General features: G+C 49.5%; 2 pseudogenes; both read left to right on the top strand.

The window, feature by feature from the left end:
* Window positions 1-5,501: 5,501 nt before the first annotated feature.
* LOC147090482 (growth hormone secretagogue receptor type 1 pseudogene) lies at window positions 5,502-18,568 on the top strand (annotated as a pseudogene).
* On the top strand, window positions 13,057-16,905 carry LOC147090483 (uncharacterized; annotated as a pseudogene).
* Window positions 18,569-19,171: the final 603 nt, after the last annotated feature.

Here is a 19,171-nt window from a genome sequence, read left to right as displayed (position 1 = left end):
CCTCCTGTCCCATTACAGGCAGGAACTGACCCGTACAGTCCCTCCTGTCCCATTGCAGACAGGAACTGACCCTTTGGGCTTGAATTTTACTTGGAGGCGTGTGGGGAGCGGGGTCAGAGGCTGGATTGCAGTCAGGAATCCAGGAAGAACTGGCTTCCCTCAGGCGCTGCAAAATTTAACGGCAGGGCCTGATTAACATTTTTTTCTCTGTTTCCCGAATGTACCGGGCCGCAGCCAGGGAGCAGGGAAGAGGGAGGGCGGGATCGGAGGCCAGAGGTGTGTGTCGGAGATCGTGGGTCAGAGATCGGAAGGCCGAAGGGGATCAGAAGGCCGGAAGAGGGGTCGGAGGTCAGAGGCTGGGGGCGAGGAGGGCCTAGTCACAAGGCCAGTGGGTGTGAGTTCGGGGTGGGGGGGTGATCAGAAGGGTTTGGGAGGGTGTCGCGGGGGATTGGCGAGGCAAGTACATAGAAGATAGGAGCAGGAGTCGGCCATTTGGCCCCTCGAGCCTATTCCGCGATTTAATGAGATCATGGCTGATCTTCCAAATTCAGTACCCGGTCCCTGCTTTCTCCCCATATCCCTTGATCCCTTTAGCCTTAAAAAATACATCTAACTCCTTCTTGAATATATTTAATAAGTTGGCCTCAACTGCCTTCTGTGGTAGAGAATTCCACAGGTTCACCACTCTCTGGGTGAAGAAATTCCTCCTCATTTCAGTCCTAAATGGCTTATCCCTTATCATTAGACTGTGACCCCTGCCATCGGGAACATCCTTCCTGCATCTAATCTGTCTAGTCCTGTTAGAATTTTATAAGTTTCAATGAGATCCCCTCTCATTCTTCTAAACTCTAGCGAATATAAGCCTAATCAACCATTTAAAGATAGAATGACAAAATTGCAAAAATTGTTTATACCAATCTGGCATAAAAGGAAATCTAAAAAGGTGACTCAACCGTGGATAACAGGGGAAATTAGAGACAGCATAAAATCCAAAGATAGGGCGTATAAAATAGCCAAAAAAAGCGCCAGAGCGGAAGATTGGGAACAGTTTAAGATAGAGCAAAGGAGGGCAAAGGGCATGATCAAGAGGGGCAAAATAGCTTACGAAAATAAGCTGGCGGAAAATATAAAAACTAACTCCAAAAGCTTTTATAAATATATCAAAAGGAAAAGACTGGTGAAAACCAAAGTTGGTCCATTGCAGTCAGATACGGGGGAATATATAATGGGAAATAAGGAAATGGCAGATCAACTAAATGCATACTTTGGGTCAGTCTTTACGAAGGAAGACACAAAAAACCTCCCTGGGATATCGGGAAAAATAGGGACATTGGCAAAGGAGGAACTGACGCAAATCAATATCTCTAAGGATATGGTGTTAAGGAAGCTAAAGGGATTGAAGGTGGACAAATCCCCAGGGCCTGATAACATGCATCCTAGGGTACTGAAGGAGGTGGCCCTAGAGATAGCGGATGCACTAAGGATGATTTTTCAGAATTCATTAGACTCGGGAACAGTGCCGATGGATTGGAGGGTAGCTAACGTTACCCCACTATTCAAAAAGGGGGGTAGGGAAAAAGCAGGTAATTACAGACCTGTAAGCCTTACATCAGTTGTGGGCAAAATGCTGGAGTCCATCATTAAGGATGAAATAGCGGAGCACTTAGCAAATGGGGACAGGATAGGACAGAGTCAACATGGATTTACAAAGGGTAAATCGTGCTTGACTAATCTATTGGAATTTTTTGAGGGAGTAACTGGTAGAATAGATGGGGGAGAGCCAGTAGATGTGGTGTACCTGGACTTCCAAAAGGCCTTCGATAAGGTCCCACATAAAAGATTAGCATGGAAAATTGAGGCTCATGGGATAAAGGGGAAAGTTTTGGCGTGGATAGGGAACTGGCTGTCAGATAGAAAACAGAGAGTTGGAATAAACGGCTCATTTTCTGAATGGCAGGCAGTAACAAGTGGGGTACCACAGGGATCTGTCCTGGGCCCCCAGCTGTTCACAATTTACATTAATGACCTGGATCAGGGAGTCGGATGCAGCATTTCCAAATTTGCAGACGACACTAAACTAGGAGGTGGGGTGGGCTCAGAGGAAGAGACCAGGAAGCTCCAGAGCGATTTGGACAGACTGGGCGATTGGGCGGATAAATGGCAGATGCACTATAATGTGGACAAGTGCGAAGTTATCCACCTTGGGTGCAGGAACGGGAGGGCAAATTATTATTTAAATGGCAATAGATTGGGAGAGGGGGAAGTACAGAGAGACCTGGGTGTTCTTGTACACCAGTCACTGAAGGCGAGCATGCAGGTGCAACAGGCGGTCAAGAAGGCAAACGGTATGCTGGCCTTCATAGCAAAAGGGTTAGAATACAGGAACAGGGATACCTTGCTGCAGCTGTACAGGGCACTGGTGAGACCACACCTCGAGTACTGTGTACAGTTTTGGTCGCCTCATCTGAGGAAGGATGTTCTTGCCATGGAGGGGGTGCAGCGGCGATTCACCAGGCTGATACCAGGAATGGCGGGAATGACCTATGAGGAGAGACTATGTAGTTTAGGGATGTACACACTGGAGTTTAGAAGATTGAGAGGGGACCTCATAGAAGTGTATAAAATTCTGACAGGTCTAGACAGACTGGATGCAGAAGGAATGTTTCCCTTGGCGGGTGAGAACAGAACTAGAGGACATAATTTAAGGATAAGGGCTAAACCATTTAGGACAGAGATGAGGGGGAATTTCTTCACTCAGAGAGTGGTGAACCTGTGGAACTCATTGCCACAGAGGGCAGTGTACGCCAACTCATTAAATATATTTAAGAGGGAATTAGATATATTTCTACGGGCAAAAGGGGTTAAGGGTTACGGAGAGAAGGCGGGGACGGGATACTGAATTAAAGGATCAGCCATGATCTCATTAAATGGCGGAGCAGGCACGAAGGGCCGAATGGCCTACTCCTGCTCCTATCTTCTATGTATCTATGTAACCCAATCTCACTTCATACATCATTCCTGCCATCCCAGGTATCAGCCTGGTGAATCTTCGCTGCACTCCCTCCATGGCAAGAACATCCTTCCTCAGATAAGGCGACCAAAACTGCACACAATACTGAAGGTGTGGTCTCACCAATGCCCTGTACAAGGTACACTGGATCCAGCAGTCCTCGCCTCCCTAAACCTGGGCGGCCCGAGTTAAATTTAAAATGGCGCTTCCAAATGAGGCACCTAGCCTCATTATCATATTTAAAGTGCTAACCCGCCTCCTGGGAGTGGGTTTTAAGGGATAGTTACCAGTCCTAGCCCCTGTAGGGCTACCCCGGATCAGGTGTATTCCCCAGACTTTCACTTTCAACTAAAGTTTGAGGTAGCTGAATCCTAAAGACGCTTAAAAGGTCTAAAGGTCCAGACTATCTCTCCCTAAAGGAAAGGAACAACCTGAAGATGTTACCATCCTCCAGATAACACTTTTAATAAGTTTAGCTGGACTGTAACGTTCCGGATATTATGAGGGTCCGGAAAATCCCCCAGAGTTCTGCAACTCCTTACCAAGGAGCGTACAGAGATTGAGTTCACGAGTTTGATACAGAAGTACTATGTGAGACAATTCTAAAAATATATAGATTTATTAAAGAACCGACATGTAATTTACAGTTGGTGATTCAATCGCAACATTAACAGTTCCAAATACAAAAAACTTACAATTCTATTATCAGAGATCCTTATTCTCAAATCTTAACTTCGCTAGATTTACAGTTCTTAGTTTATTCCAGGATATCCACCAAAATCAAATACAATACCTTGATCCCCGAGATACAAATAGTTGTAGACTTACAGAGCTTGCCTCTGAAGCTGAGAATCGCTTTGCCCCTTTACAGCAAATCTAACTTCCCATTTGAAAGTTCAATTTTTATACCCTTTTGCATTGGTATTTCCTTTGAGGTTTTCTGCTGATATAAGCTAATTATCTCTAGTCATTTTTCCATTGACCCCTGCTATTTCTAGTTAATCAGCTTGTAGCATTAAGAATTATGTCTCTACCCTTAGGTGTTCGAAGCTTATCATAAAAAACAGTGTGACCAGCAGGTGCATCTATTTGATGTCATTCTTACCAAGGTCTTCTATTTGTGTCTTTTTACGACATGTAAATTAAAAACACCTCAACCGGGTGCACCATTGTCTTCTTAGTTACCTCAACTGGTTGTAACACAGACTCGTGTCTTCCATGTTTCATTTGATGTCATTTTTACGAAGGCAAATGTTTCTTAATCTTATGTGATTCTTTCACAGAAATCACAGAAATCACAGAAACCCCAGAGTGCAGATAGAGGCCATTTCAGCCCATCGAGCCTGCACCGACACATATCCCACCCGATCCCTGTAACCCCTACCCCACCCTATCTCCGTAACCCCATGTATTTAATCCCCCTAACACTAAGGGTCAATTTATCATAGCCAATCAACCTAACCTGCACATCTTTGGACTGTGGGAGGAAACCGGAGCACCCGGAGAAAACCCACGCAAACACGGGGAGGATGTGCAAACTTCACACAGACAGTCACCCGAGGCCGGATTCGAACCCGGGTCCCTGGTGCTGTGAGGCAACAGTACTAACCACTATGCCACCATGCTGCCCCTGGAGTCTTGAACCAACACTTTCTGAAGTGTTGGTTCAAGACACCTTAACAGGATATACCATTGTGTTCTTTCCCAGGCTTCAGACTAGCAGGAACCTCCAACCTCCTGTTTCAATAAGGTTATTGATTCAGTGTCAACAACTTATCTTATCTCAATAGCCTATATGCTGTTTACAGCTTTTCCATTGTTAGGTTTTTAGATTTTCAAGCCCAGTTTGTCATGTTTTAATAAAGTCAGAATTCTTTTATAGAATGGTGTATTTTTCTGAATAGGTATATTGCTTATTCCTTCACAGGTTGGCTGCCCGCCCCCAGTCCTGCCTCCATTAAATCTGGACGTTGGTGGGTTGGAGGCGGGTTGGGGATCGGGATTTAAATTTCTACCCCTTTAACCTCCCACCCGACCCCAACCCACCCTTTCTTTGGGGTTAAAATTACCCCCCATAGAGCCCCTTCTGTCCCATTACGGACCCATAGAATTCCTCCCTGGTCTTGAATTTGTTTTGCAAATCTAGTATTTTTTAATTATATTCTCGGAAACCTTGTAAAATCCATTCAATCATTAATCATGTCAATTCTTTATTCGATTTGGTGTCTGAATTAATAATATATTAATCCAAACAATCTCTTGACAGAGCAAAGGCTTCGCAACAATAATTAAATCCGGGCAGTGGCTTCGTACGTAGATGTGGCGACATTGGAACGCATCGAGCGAAACGGCCTCCTCAGCTCTTAATCGTTCCCGGCCTTCTCGATTAGTCTTCGGACAATGCACAGGCCATCGGTGAGCTGGAGGCTGCAGGTTGGGAGCCGTTCGTTCTGGCGAGATGGGCTGACCGCTTGAAGTGAGGCGCGACAGCATGAAGAGCCTGTTGCCCACCTACCGCGAGAATGCCAACTCCTCCCTGCTCTACCACGTCCCCCAAGGCCTCTTCTCCCTGCCCGTCCTGATCGGACTGACGGCGGTCTGCGTTCTGCTCTTTGCCGTCGGAGTGGTCGGGAACGTCATGACCATCCTTCTGGTGTCCAGCTACAAGGAGATGAAGACCACCACCAACTTGTACCTGTCCAGCATGGCCCTGTCGGACCTCCTGGTCTTCCTGTGCATGCCGGTCGACCTGTACAAGATCTGGAAGCACCGGCCCTGGACCTTTGGTCACCTCCTTTGCAAGCTGTCCCAGTTCGTCAGCGAGGGCTGCACCTACGGCTCCGCCCTCCACATCACTGCCCTGAGCGTGGAGAGGTACGTGGCGGTCTGCTTCCCGCTCAAGGCCAAGGCCCTGGTCACCAGGTCGAGGGTCAAAGCGGTCATCCTGGCCCTGTGGGCGGTGGCCCTGGCCAGCGCAGGGCCAGTGCTGGCGCTGGTGGGGGTGGAGTTCGAGAACGGCACGGACCCCGCCGAAACCAGCGAGTGCAGGTGCACCGAGTATGGCGTGCGCTCGGGCCTCCTCAACGCCATGGTCTGGGTGTCCAGCCTGTACTTCTTCGTGCCCGCATGCTGCCTCACCATCCTGTACGGGCTGATAGCGCGGAAGCTGTGGAGGAGGTGGAGGACGCACCGGGACAGGAGCAACAGGCGCACGGTCAAGATGCTGGGTAAGCGGCGCCCCCCCCCCCGCCGGTTACTGACCGTACCACGATTCGCCCATCCCAGCTCAGGGATCGTCAGGTAGAGAGGCCCCCGCTCATTGCAGCCCGAAACCCCGCTCGGCCCGAAAACATGACTGCTTATCGTAATGAAGGGACGGTAAGATTCTCAGGCTTGCCTGCTAAATATGGCAGACCTGAGTGTTTATCTCCCCATTGAGAGGGTTGAAAGAAAGAATTTGCATTGATATAGCGCCTTTCACGACCTCAGGATGTCCCAAAGCGCTTCTCAGCCAATTAAGAACTCTTTACGAAGTGTAGTCACTGTTGTAATGTAGCAAACGCGACAGCCAATTTGCGCACAGCAAGCTCCCACAAACAGCAACGTGATAATGACCAGATCATCCATTTAAAGATGATGGTTGAGGGATAAATATTGGCCCGGACACCGGGGAGAACACCCCCCTGCTCTTCTTCCAATCGTGTCGTGAGATCTTTTACGCCCACCTGAGAGAGCAGACGGGGCCTCGGTTTAACGCCTCGTCCGAAAGACGGCACCCCTCCGACAGAGCGGCGCTCCCTCAGTACTGCACTGGGAGTGTCAGCCTAGCTTTATGTGCTCAAGTCTCTGGAATGAGACTCGAACTCACAACCTTCTGACTCAGAGGCGAGAGTGCTGCCCACTGAGCCACGGGTCAGAGGGGCAGTGGAGGTTTTCTCTTCTTTTGTATGATGTCAGCTTGGTCCCAGCTAGTCAGTCATGGCTCAGTGGGTAGCGCTCTCTGTCCTGTGTCCTTTCCAACTCTGGCGTTGAAGCCACCAAGGAGGATCAGCTTGTCGCCCGTTGGGACTCGGGGCAGGGATTGTTCGTGGCTGGAGTATAATTCCTCCTTGGTCTCATCTGCGGCTTCCAGTGTTGGGGCGTACGCACTGATGACCGTAGCGCACTAGTTCCGGGCTAGGGTGAGCCGTAGAGTCAGGAGGTGTTCGCTTATTCCACAAGGAAGGGCGGTAGGTGGTAATGAGTAGGAGGTTTCCTTGCCCATGTTTGACCTGATGACAGGAGTCAATGTTGAGAACTCCCAGGGAAACTCTCTTCCCAACTGAATACAACTTTGCCGCGGCCTCAGGTGGGTCGTGCCCGAATGTGATGCCGAGTGGTCCATCCGGTTTTATTCTTTGTCATAACAGTTTGGTTATTTCAGAGGGCAGAGTGAGATTGCTGTGGGTCTGGAGTCACATATCGGCCAGACCGGGTAAGGACGGCAGATTTCCTTTCCCTAAAGGGCAATAGTGAACCGGATGGGTTTTTATGACAATCCGGTAGTTTCATGGTCACTATTGCTGATACTAGATTTTATTCCAGATGAGACAGTGTAGAGGGAGCTTTACTCTGTATCTAACCCGTGCTGTACCTGCCCTGGGAGTGTTTGATGGGACAGTGTAGAGGGAGCTTTACTCTGTATCTAACCCGTGCTGTACCTGCCCTGGGAGTATTTGATGGGACAGTGTAGAGGGAGCTTTACTCTGTATCTAACCCGTGCTGTACCTGCCCTGGGAGTGTTTGATGGGACAGTGTAGAGGGAGCTTTACTCTGTATCTAACCCGTGCTGTACCTGCCCTGGGAGTGTTTGATGGGACAGTGTAGAGGGAGCTTTACTCTGTATCTAACCCGTGCTGTACCTGCCCTGGGACTGTTTGATGGGACAGTGTAGAGGGAGCTTTACTCTGTATCTAACCCGTGCTGTACCTGCCCTGGGACTGTTTGATGGGACAGTGTAGAGGGAGCTTTACTCTGTATCTAACCCGTGCTGTACCAGCCCTGGGAGTGTTTGATGGGACAGTGTTGAGGGAGCTTTACTCTGTATCTACCCCATGCTGTACCTGCCCTGGGAGTGTTTGATGGAGCAGTGTAGAGAGAGTTTTACTCTGTATCTAACCCAAGCTGTACCTGCCTTGGGAGTGTTTGATGGGACAGTGTAGAGGGAGCTTAACTCTGTATCTAACCCGAGCTGTAACTGCCCTGGGAGTGTTTGATGGGACAGTGTAGAGGGAGCTTTACTCTGTATCTAACCCGTGCTGTACCTGCCCAGGGAGTGTTTGATGGGATAGTGCAGAGGGAGCTTTACTCTGTATCTAACCCGTGCTGTACCTGCTCTGGGAGTGTTTGATGGGACAGTGTAGAGGGAGATTTACTCTGTATCTAACCCGTGCTGTACCTGCCCTGGGAGTGTTGGATGGGACAGTGTAGAGGGAGCTTTACTCTGTATCTAACCCGTGCTGTACCTGCCCTGGGACTGTTTGATGGGACAGTGTAGAGGGAGCTTTACTCTGTATCTAACCCATGCTGTACCTGCCCTGGGAGTGTTTGATGGGACAGTGTAGAGGGAGCTTTACTCTGTATCTAACCCGTGCTGTACCTGCCCTGGGAGTGTTTGATGGGACAGTGTAGAGGGAGCTTTACTCTGTATCTAACCCGTGCTGTACCTGCCCTGGGACTGTTTGATGGGACAGTGTAGAGGGAGCTTTACTCTGTATCTAACCCGTGCTGTACCAGCCCTGGGAATGTTTGATGGGACAGTGTTGAGGGAGCTTTACTCTGTATCTAACCCATGCTGTACCTGCCCTGGGAGTGTTTGATGGACCAGTGTAGAGAGAGTTTTACTCTGTATCTAACCCAAGCTGTACCTGCCTTGGAGTGTTTGATGGGACAGTGTAGAGGGAGCTTAACTCTGTATCTAACCCGAGCTGTACCTGCCCTGGGAGTGTTTGATGGGACAGTGTAGAGGGAGCTTTACTCTGTATCTAACCCGTGCTGTACCTGCCCAGGGAGTGTTTGATGGGATAGTGTAGAGGGAGCTTTACTCTGTATCTAACCCGTGCTGTACCTGCCCTGGGAGTGTTTGATGGGACAGTGTAGAGGGAGATTTACTCTGTATCTAACCCGTGCTGTACCTGCCCTGGGAGTGTTTGATGGGACAGTGTAGAGGGAGCTTTACTCTGTATCTAACCCGTGCTGTACCTGCCCTGGGAGTGTTTGATGGGACAGTGTAGAGGGAGCTTTACTCTGTATCTAACCCGTGCTGGTGCTGCCCCGGGAGTGTTTGATGGGACAGTGTAGAGGGAGCTTTACTCTGTATCTAACCCGTGCTGTACCTGCCCTGGGAGTGTTTGATGGGACAGTGTAGAGGGAGCTTTACTCTGTATCTAACCCGTGCTGTACCTGCCCTGGGAATGTTTGATGGGACAGTGTAGAGGGAGCTTTACTCTGTATCTAACCCGTGCTGTACCTGCCCTGGGAGTGTTTGATGGGACAGTGTAGAGGGAGCTTTACTCTGTATCTAACCCGTGCTGTACCTGCCCTGGGAGTGTTTGATGGGACAGTGTTGAGGGAGCTTTACTCTGTATCTAACCCATGCTGTACCTGCCCTGGGAATGTTTGATGGGACAATGTAGAGGGAGGTTTACTCTGTATCTAGCCCGTGCTGTACCTGCCCTGGGAATGTTTGATGGGACAGTGTAGAGGGAGCTTTACTCTGTATCTAACCCGTGCTGTACCTGCCCTGGGAGTGTTTGATGGGACAGTGTAGAGGGAGCTTTACTCTGTATCTAACCCATGCTGTACCTGCCCTGGGAGTGTTTGATGGGACAGTGTAGAGGGAGCTTTACTCTGTATCTAACCCATGCTGTACCTGCCCTGGGAATGTTTGATGGGACAGTGTAGAGGGAGCTTTACTCTGTATCTAACCCGTGCTGTACCTGCCCTGGGAGTGTTTGATGGGACAGTGTAGAGGGAGCTTTACTCTGTATCTAACCCATGCTGTACCTGCCCTGGGAGTGTTTGATGGGACAGTGTAGAGGGACAGTATGATAGTAACTGAAATTGAAAGAACACAGAAATTAAGATTTTTAATATATCATGAAAAGATCTGCCTCAATAAGGTCTCCTGTCGTTTGCTGTCTTTCAGATGAGACGTTAAAGCGAGGCCCCGTCTGCCCTCTCAGGTGGATGTAATAGATCCCAAGGCCACTAGTGTGAGAAGAGCAGGGGAGTTCTCCCTACTGTCCTGAGGCCAATATTTCCCCCTCAATCAACACCACAAAAATAGATGATCTGGCCATCATTTTATTGCTGTTTGTGGGAGCTTGCTGTGCGCTGATTGGCTGAGAAGTGCTTTGGGACCTCCTGAGGTCATGAAAGGTGCTATATAAATGCAATTTCTTTCTTTTAATCTGGCACAGATTCTCACCACACAATGTGGGCATTCTAAGGCTGTTTAATGATCGAACATGATATGAAATCACTGACGGAACCCAAATCACTACTCGGCACCCTTGTCACCAGTATCATGTTGCCTCCCCTCCCTGTTTGAAAAGCACGGTTCCAGGCCATGATGTCCACTCTGGAACTGGTAACGCCAAAAGATGAGGTCATCGTTAGTAGCATGGTCCATTTTGAGGGGGAGCAACATCAATGTTGCAGGAAATAGATTCTGAACTTCCAGCAGGCGGTGAAGAAGGCAAATGGTATGTTGGCCTTCGTAGCGAGAGGGTTGGAGCACAGGAACAAGGAAGTCTTGCTGCAGTTGTACAGGGCCTTGGTGAGACCGCACCTTCAGTATTGTGTGCAGTTTTGGTCGCCTTACCTGAGGAAGGATGTTCTTGCCATGGAGGGAGTGCAGCGAAGATTCACCAGGCTGATACCTGGGATGGCAGGAATGACGTATGAGGAGAGATTGGGTCGATTGGGCTTGTGCTCACTGGAGTTTAGAAGAATGAGAGGTGATCTCATTGAAACTTACAAAATTCTGACAGGACTGGACAGACTAGATGCAGGAAGGATGTTCCCGATGGCGGGGGAGTCCAGAACCAGGGGACACAGTCTAAGGATAAGGGGTAGGCCATTTAGGACTGAGAAGAGGAGGAATTTCTTCACCCAGAGAGTGGTGAACCTGTGGAATTTTCTACCACAGAAGGCAGTAGAGTTGGATATATTTCTTAAGGCTAAAGGGATCAAGGGATATGGGGAGAAAGCAGGGACAGGGTACTGAATTTGGATGATCAGCCATGATCTCATTGAATGACGGAGCAGGCTCGAGGGGCCGAATGGCCTACTCCTGCTCCTATCTTCTATGTTTCTATCTTTCTGTTTCAATCCTGGAGTCTTATCATTTCCAATGGCACAGCAGCACCCGTAACATGTTTTTCACAAATGTCTGGATTGTGTTCATGATGATAGCCAAATAAAAGCTGCTGCAGCTTAATTCAGCCGCTGGCGTCTCACTCTAGACTAGCTGAGGCAACAGACAGTGCTTCAAATTTTATTTTGTGCTCATTATGGCGATAGACGGGTTGCCAATTCTGATTGGACGTATTCCTGGCGGTCTCGTCACATCGCGCTCCCGCCTGACACTGCCTCGCCCCCTCACTCCCGCCATTGGTCGTCCAACATGCCCATCATCGCAGCATCCCACCTCCCCCCCCGCCCCACGGCCAATTGGACAGCGAACAGCCTCTTAGTTATCCGATTGGATGATTCTTGGTTGCCAGACAGACTTTTCTCCATCACCAGTATTTAGAAAACAATGAAGCAAAGTGTTCAAAAAGAATAAAACATTTTTTTTATTGCCCCTGTGATTTTTCTCCCGCGCGTTTTTTAAAAATTCGTTCATGGGATCTGGGCATCGCTGGCAAGGCCGGCATTTATTGCCCATCCCTAATTGTCCTTGAGAAGGTGGTGGTGAGCCGCCGCCTTGAACCACTGCAGTCTGTGTGGTGAAGGTTCTCCCACAGTGCTGTTAAGGAGGGAGTTCCAGGATTTTGACCCAGTGACGATGAAGGAACGGCCGATATGCTTCCAAGTCAGGATGGTGTGTGACTTGGAGGGGAACTTGGAGGTGGTGGTGCTCCCATGCGCCTGCTGCCCTTGTCCTTCTAGGTGGAAGAGGTCGCGGGTTTGGGAGGTGCTGCTGAAGAAGCCTTGGCGAGTTGCTGCAGTGCATCTTGTAGATGGTACACACTGCAGCCACGGTGCGCCGGTGGTGGAGGGAGTGAATGTTTAAGGTGGTGGATGGGGTGCCAATCAAACGGGCTGCTTTGTCCTGGATGATGTCGAGCTTCTTGAGTGTTGTTGGAGCTGCACTCATCCAGGCAAATGGAGAGTATTCCATCACACTCCTGACTTGTGCCTTGTAGATGGTGGAAGGGCTTTGGGGAGTCAGGAGGTGAGACACTCGCCGCTGAATACCTAGCCTCTGACCTGCTCTTGTTGCCATGGTATTTATGTAGCTGGTCCAGTTAAGTTTCTGGTCAATGGTGGCCCCTAGGATAATGATGGTGGGGGATTCAGCGATGGTAATGCTGTTGAATGTCAAGGGGCGGTAGTTAGACTCTCGCTTGTTGGAGACGGTCATTGTCTGGCACTTGTGTGGCGCAAATATTACCTGCCACTTATCAGCCCAAGCCTGAATGTCGTGCAGGACTTGTTGCATGCGGGCATGGACTGCATCATTATCTGAGGAGTTGTGAATGGCACTGTGCAATCATTAGTGAACATCCCCATTTTTGACTTTATCTTGGAGGGAAGGTCATTGATGAAGCAGCTGAAGATGGTTGGGTCTAGGGCACTGACCTGAGGAACTCCTGCAATGATATCCTGGGTATTGCTCACAGCCATGTCCAGGAGATTAATGTTCAATTCCTGGAGACTCCAGGCCAATCCTGGTGGATGGGTAGCAGCTAACCTCAAAGTGCGCAGGATCGTGAAAGTTATTAGTTTTGCGGGGATGGAAGTGGTTTGGGCAATGTGTGTCAACATCAAACGCTCTCATGTCAGGTGCAGCAGGGGTTACCTCCCATTACACTGTCCCATCAAACACTCCCAGGGCAGGTACAGCACGGGTTAGATACAGAGTAAAGCTCCCTCTGCACTGTCCCATCAAACACTCCCAGGGCAGGTACAACACAGGATAGATACGGGGTAAAGCTCCCTCTAAACTGTCCCATCAAACACTCCCAGGGCAGGTACAGCACAGGTTAGATACAGAGTAAAGCTCCCTCTGCACTGTCCCATCAAACACTCCCAGGGCAGGTACAACACAGGATAGATACAGGGTAAAGCTCCCTCTAAACTGTCCCATCAAACACTCCCAGGGCAGGTACAGCACGGGTTAGATACAGAGTAAAGCTCCCTCTACACTGTCCAATCAAACACACCCAGGGCAGGTACAACACAGGATAGATACAGGGTAAAGCTCCCTCTAAACTGTCCCATCCAACAGTCCCAGGGCAGGTACAGCACGGGTTAAATACAGAGTGAAACTCCCTCTACACTGTCCCATCAAACACTCACAGGGCAGGTAGAGCACGGGTTAGATACAGAGTAAAGCTCCCTCTACACTGTCCCATCAAACAATCCCAGGGCAGGTACAGCACGGGTTAGATACAGAGTAAAACTCCCTCTACACTGTCCCATTAAATGCTCCCAGGGGAGGTACAGCACGGGTTAGATACAGAGTAAAGCTCCCTCTACACTGTCCCATCAAACACTCCCAGGGCAGGTACAGCATGGGTTAGATACAGAATAAAACTCCCCCTACACTGTCCCATCAAACACTCCCAGGGCAGGTACAGCACGGGTTACATACAGAGTAAAGCTCCCTCTACACTGTCCCATTAAATACTCTCAGGGGAGATACAGCACGGGTTAGATACAGAGTAAAGCTCCCTCTACACTGTCCCATCAAACACTCCCAGGGCAGGTACAACACGGGTTAGATACAGGGTGAAGCTCCCTCTACACTGTCCCATCAAACACTCCCAAGGCAGCTACAGCACGGATTAGATACAGAGTAAAGCTCCCTCTACACTGTCCCATCAAATACTCCCAGGGCAGATACAGCACGGGTTAGATATAGAGTGAACTCCCTCTACACTGTCCCATCAAACACTCCCAGGGCAGGTACAGCACGGGTTAGATACAGAGTAAAGCTCCCTCTACACTGTCCCATCAAATACTCCCAGGGCAGGTACAGCATGGGTTAGATACAGAGTAAAGCGCCCTCTACACTGTCCCATCAAACACTCCCAGAGCAGGTACAGCACGGGTTACATACAGAGTAAAGCTCCCTCTACACTGTCCCATTAAATATTCCCAGGGGAGGTACAGCATGGGTTAGATACAGAGTAAAGCTCTCTCTACACTGTCCCATCAAATACTCCCAGGGCAGGTACAGCACGGGTTAGATACAGAGTAAAGCTCCCTCTACACTGTCCCATTAAATATTCCCAGGGGAGGTACAGCATGGGTTAGATACAGAGTAAAGCGCCCTCTACACTGTCCCATCAAACACTCCCAGAGCAGGTACAGCACGGGTTACATACAGAGTAAAGCTCCCTCTACACTGTCCCATTAAATATTCCCAGGGGAGGTACAGCATGGATTAGATACAGAGTAAAGCTCCCTCTACACTGTCCCATCAAATACTCCCAGGGCAGGTACAGCACGGGTTAGATACAGAGTAAACTCCCTCTACACTGTCCCATCAAACACTCCCAGGGCAGGTACAGCACGGGTTAGATACAGAGTAAAGCTCCCTCTACACTGTCCCATCAAATACTCCCAGGGCAGGTACAGCACGGGTTAGATACAGAGTAAAGCTCCCTCTACACTGTCCCATCAAACACTCCCAGGGCAGGTACAACACAGGTTAGATACAGGGTAAAGCTCCCTCTACACTGCCCCATCAAACACACCCAGGGCAGGTACAGCACGGGTTAGATAGAGAGTAATGCTCCCTCTACACTGTCCCATCAAACACTCCCAGGGCAGGAACAGCTTGGTTAGATACAGAGTAAAGCTCCCTCTACACAGTCCCATCAAACACTCCCAGGGCAGGAACAGCTTGGTTAGATATATAGTAAAGCCCCCTCTACACGGTCCCTTCAAATACTGCCAGGGCAGGCACAACACGGGCTATATACAGAGTAAAGCTCCCTCTACACTGTCTCATCAAACACTCTTAGGGCAGGTACAGCGCGGGTTCGATACAGAATAAAGCTCCTTCTACACTGTCCCCTCAAACACACCCAGGGCAGGAACAGCACAGGTTAGATACAGAGTAAAGCTCCATCTACACTGTCCCATCAACCACTCCCAGGGCAGGTACAGCATGGGGTTAGATACAGAGTAGAGCTCCCTCTACACTGTCCCATCAAACACTCCCGAGGCAGGTACAGCACGAGTTAGATACAGAGTAATGCTCCCTCTACACTGTCCCATCAAACAGTCCCAGGGCAGGTACAGCACGGGTTAGATACATAAGAACATAACATAAGAACATAAGAAGTAGGAGTAGGAGTAGGCCATACGGCCCCTCGGGCCTGCTCCGCCATTCAATAGGATCATGGCTGATCCGAATCTAGACTCACGTCCACTTCCCTGCCCCCTCCCCGTAACCCCTAATTCCCTTATCTGCTAGGAAACTGTCTATCTCCGTTTTAAATTTATTTAATGTTGCAGCTTCCACAGCTCTCTGGGGTAGCAAATTCCATAGATTTACTACCCTCTGAGTGAAGAAGTTTCTCCTCATCTCAGTTTTGAAAGGGCAGCCCCTTATTCTAAGATTATGCCCCCTAGTTCCAGTCTCACCCATCAGTGGAAACATCCTCACCGCATCCACCCGATCAAGCCCCCTCACAATCTTATATGTTTCGATAAGATCGCCTCTCATTCTTCTGAACTCCAATGAGTAGAGTCCCAACCTACTCAACCTTTCCTCATACGTCAACCCCCTCATCTCCGGAATCAACCGAGTGAACCTTCTCTGATCCGCCTTGAAAGCAAGTATATCTTTTCTTAAATATGGAAACCAAAACTGCACGCAGTATTCCAGGTGTGGCCTCACCAATACCCTGTATAACTGCAGCAAGACTTCCCTGTATTTATACTCCATCCCCCTTGCAATAAAAGCCAAGATTCCATTGGCCTTCCTGATCACCTGCTGCACCTGCATACTAACTTTTTGTGTTTCATGCACCAGGACCCCCAGATCCCTTTGTACTGTAGCACTTTGCAGTTTCTCTCCATTTGGATAATAACTTGCTCTTTGATTTTTTCTGCCAAAGTGCATAACCTCACACTTTCCAACATTATATTGCATCTGCCAAATCTCTGCCCACTCATTTAGCACGGGGTAGATACAGAGTAAAGCTCCCTCTGCACTGTCCCATCAAACACTCCCAGGGCAGGTACAGCATGGGTTAGATACAGAGTAAAGCTCCCTCTACACTGTCCCATCAAATATTCCCAGGGCAGGTACAGCACGGGTTAGATATAGAGTAAAGCTCCCTCTACACTGTCCCATCAAACACTCCCAGGGCAGGTACAGCACGGGTTAGATACAGAGTAAAGCTCCCTCTACACTGTCCCATCAAACACTCCCAGGGCAGGTACAGCACGGGTTAGATACAGAGTAAAGCTCCCCCTACACTGTCCCATCAAACACTCCCAGGGCAGGTACAGCGCAGATTAGATACAGAGTAAAGCACCCTCTAAACTGTCCCATCAAACACTCCCAGGGCAGGTACAGCACGGATTAGATACAGAGTAAAGCTCCCTCTACACTGTCCCATCAAACACTCCCAGGGCAGGTACAGCACGGGTTAGATACAGAGTAAACTCCCTCTACACTGTCCCATCAAATACTCCCAGGGCAGGTACAGCACGGTTTAGATACAGAGTAAAGCACCCTCTAAACTGTCCCATCAAACACTCCCAAGGCAGGTACAGCACGGATTAGATACAGAGTAAACTCCCTCTACACTGTCCCATCAAATACTCCCAGGGCAGGTACAGCACGAGTTAGATACAGAGTAAAGCTCCCTCTACACTGTCACATATGGATTAAATGTCCACATTTATGATTGGAATTGTCCATGTAAACTGTTAATACTGTAACACCCTTCCCCGATTAGACCTGTGCAGCGCTTCCTCAGTGCTGAACTGGGCGTGTCAGCCTGGATTATTTGCTCGAGTCCCTGGAGTAGGATTTGATCCCACAACCTTTTAACTCGGAGGTGAAAATGGTGCCCACAGAGTTAGCTGACCTGTTCGGGGGTGATTGTCAGGAGCGCTGGAACTGCTCCCAGTGCCTCTGGCTCCGTGGAGGGAGAATCAGGCAGCGTTCCACCTCCTGGTTGCTAAGCGATCCTAAATGACGAATCCGGATGGGCATGAAGTGTCCCGGGGGCCAAGGTGCTAGTGGGCAAACGGGAGAACCTTCACCTTCACGAGATGAGGGGAGGGGAGGATCAAAACATGAACAGAGAATGCTGGAAACACTCCGCAGGTCAGGCAGCACCTGCGGAGAGAGAAACAGAGTTAACGTTTCAGGTCGTCAGAACTGGAAAAAGCTGGAGATGGAGCAGGTTTTTAAGCAAGTGTAGGGGGGCAGGGAAAGGGGGGAGGGGAGGAAAGAACAAAAGGAAAGGTCTGGGATAGGATGGAAGGCAGGAGAGATTAAAAGACAAAAGGGATGATGGTGCGAGGCCAAAGGAGATGGTAATGGGACAAGTTAAGAACCAAGAGATGGCTCTAGATGAAGTGTAAAGGGATCAAGGGATATGGGGAGAAAGCAGGGACAGGGGACTGAATTTGGATGATCAGCCATGATCTCATTGATTGGCGGAACAGGCTCGAGGGGCCGAGTGGCCTACTCCTGCTCCTATGTTTCTGTGTTTCTATGTAAATGGCACTGGCTGAATGATCGACAGCTGCCATGTGAGAGAGAAAAAATAATGGAAAACAAAGAGATGGGGGCTGAGGTGATGGTCTGAAATGCTGTTAGACGTTGTAAACTGGTGTGTGTTTCGCCGCAGCAATCATCGTCCTGTCGTTCATGCTGTGCTGGCTGCCCTTCCACGTCGAGCGCAACCTCTTCCTGTTGGCGGCGGGCAGCGTGGAGATGTACGCAGTCAGTCGGTGCCTGCACGCCCTGTCCTTCGTGCTGTTTTACCTCAACGCTGCCATCAACCCGGTCCTCTACAACCTCATGTCGGCCAAGTACAGGGCAGCCGCGGGCAAGATGCTGGGACTGAGGCAAGCCGGGGAGAGGAGGAGGAGGATGAGGAGGAGGAGGAGGAGGAGGGGGAAGGCGCCATCCCTCCCGGGACGCAGCGAGAGCGGCCATTGCTGCCCAGGCTCCGAAAGCGCCGTCTGAATACTAAAACTCAAAGACGCTCCGACAAAAAAAAACAGAAAGCGACGGCAGATCGAACGACAGAAACTTAAACGTCGGTGGAGTCGCTCTGTTCTGAAATTAAAGTTGTTCTCTTTTCTGGTGTTGACGTCACAGTGGTTTGATTTAAAACGCAGAGGTTACGAGGCGGAAACAGGCCACTCGGCCCGACCATGTCGATGCTCTCCCTCTGCGCGAGCAAATAGCTCCAATCGCGTTTACCCGCCCAGTTCCCCCTATCCCTTCAACCCACTTTTTCCTTCATCCACCTGTCCCATCTAATCGTGAATCGAAGAATCGCACAGCGCAGGGGGTGGCCATTCGGCCCATTGTGCCTGTGCCGGCTCTTGGAAAGTGCTCTCCAATTAGTCCCACTCCTCTGCTCTTCCCCCGTAGCCCTGCTAATTTTCCCTTTTCAATTATTCATCCAATTCCCCTTTTGAAAGTTACTATTGAATCTGCTTCCACCGCCCTTTCAGGCAGCGCATTCCAGATCACAACAACTCGCTGTGTAAAAAAAATTCTTCTCATCTCGCCCTCTGGTTCTTTTGCCGATCTGTGCCTCTGGTTACTGACCCTTCTGCCACTAGAAACACTTTCCCCTTATTTACCCTGTCAAAACCCTTCATGATTGTGAACATAAGAAATAGGAGCAGGAGTCGGCCATTCGGCCCCTCGAGCCTGCTCCACCATTCAATAAGATCATG

This window comes from Somniosus microcephalus, unplaced genomic scaffold, assembly GCF_052327205.1.
Source record: "Somniosus microcephalus isolate GS21.2 unplaced genomic scaffold, FLI_Smic_1.0 unresolved_chr4, whole genome shotgun sequence".
NCBI lineage: Eukaryota > Metazoa > Chordata > Chondrichthyes > Squaliformes > Somniosidae > Somniosus > Somniosus microcephalus.
The sequence above is the reverse complement of the archived record's forward strand: the minus strand, read 5'-3'. Positions and strand labels throughout refer to the sequence as shown.